At 63.6% G+C, this 1,682-nt stretch overlaps 1 protein-coding gene across 1 annotated transcript in view; it reads left to right on the forward strand.

Annotated features, from left to right (window-relative positions):
- Positions 1–1,682, forward strand: part of LOC104122803 (potassium voltage-gated channel subfamily KQT member 4) — an 18,810-nt gene that overhangs the window by 13,037 nt on the left and 4,091 nt on the right. The gene's annotated exons all lie outside the window — the stretch shown is intronic.

Below are 1,682 nucleotides of genomic sequence, written 5' to 3' on the forward strand. Positions count from 1 at the left end.
CGCGGGAGCCGGCTCCAACCGTGGCGGCAGAGTGGATGGAGCCGGGGGGTCCGGTGGGGAGCCCTGTGCCCCATCCCTGCAGCGCTCTCCCCTTCCCGTGGCCTCTGGGATGGTGCCACCACGGGTGGACCGAGGACTCTCCGAAGCTTTTCCAGACTCCCCGTGTGTTCCCATCACACCGAGCACCCCAGGGGCTGCTGTGCGGTGCCCGGGCCGGCAGCTCACCCTGCCAAATCCCTGCCCTCCTGCCTGCGTGCCCTGCCCCTGCTCCCTCCATCTCTTTGCAATGCCAAATTCTCTGCTCCATTTCACCCTACGTTTTTCGAAGACAGGGCTCTTAACAGCCGCAGCAGTGAATCCCTCTGGTCCCCGAGGAGATCCAGCTCCCCGTGCGGTGCTGCTGAGCGTGGTGCCGGGCTCTCCCAGTGCTGGGCATCGTGGGGGGCTCCACCAGCCCCTCCTGCTGTGCTGGGAGCTGGTTCTCCTGCAGCAGGGAGCTGAGATGGGGCCAGGCTCCATCCCTGTCAGCCCTGAGCTTCCTGCGGTGCCCAGACCCCCAGGCCAGATGGTGGCAGGTCCCCATGTCCCCACCCTGCAGCAAGGGTGGTCATCCTGCCTGGACCATCCCTATCAACATGGGTCCAACCCCGCAGCCGGTGGCCAGCCCCTGCGGGACCCTTTCCCAGCACCCCCTCCCCAGCACCGTCACCTCCAGGTGCCCCAACCCGCTGCCGGCAGCACCAGTCAGAACTGTTATTTAGCATCTTTTGAAAGAAAGTGCTGGTTTTTGCTGCTTCTTTTGCTCTGGTTTTGCTTTGGTTTGCACAGAGGAGGACCTGGCTCTGCTCAGCCTTGGTTTGCTCATCTCATTTACTTTGGAAAGTTTAATTTCTCCATGTTTTTATTTAACCCCCAACCCCAGAGAACTGGTCCTAATATTTGAGCATTTGCACCGAGTCCGCAACGGAGGATTTAGGAATTCAGAGGTGAAAAAATTGCCTGACGGAGCCCCACCGCCTTATCACTCCTTCACCCCTGGCCAGAAAAGCATCAGCCCAGCCGCTTGTTCAGGGGACAGGTAGGAGGGTGCAGCCCCCCAGCCCCGCGTTCTCCCTCCTCTCTGCCTTCTCTCTTCTGCTCATCTGTGTCCGCCCATGGTGCCACTGCGGTGCCCGCGCCCCCGCCAGCCCAGACCCCAGGGGAGCAGCCCCCGGCCCCGCTCCCCACCCAGCGCCGTCCCAGGGCACCCATCCCACTCCACCGCTGCCCACCAGCACCACTCCCGGCTTGCAGCTCCGGAGGGGGCACGTTTGCTCCCTGCGGATGGACTCTGGGCTGGTGTACCAGCATGAAGCCTCCTGCAACGTTCAGCTCCACCTCGCTGCCCTTTTTGATGTGGGTACGGCACCAGGACCTTGCACGGGGGGGTCCAAGCGTGGCTGAAAATGAGCCCGTGAAGGCAGCGCTGGAAGGCTGGCGGGGCTGGAGCTGCCCAGCCCTGCTGCAGAGCTGGGCAAGGAGCAAAACCCAGGTCCTGCAATCCACGATGGGCGTCCTGCGCCCGTGGCAGTGGGGAGCAGCAATGCTGAGCCTCCCCTGCGCTGCCAAGAAGAGACGAGAGGGTTCAGCCGCTCCACGCGGGGCTGTGGTGGCTGCTTGGGCACCGTGTGCCCGGTCCCTTC

The sequence above is a fragment of the Egretta garzetta genome, unplaced genomic scaffold (assembly GCF_000687185.1).
Source record: "Egretta garzetta isolate BGI_Z169 unplaced genomic scaffold, ASM68718v1 scaffold243, whole genome shotgun sequence".
In the NCBI taxonomy this organism is placed as follows: Eukaryota; Metazoa; Chordata; class Aves; order Pelecaniformes; family Ardeidae; genus Egretta; species Egretta garzetta.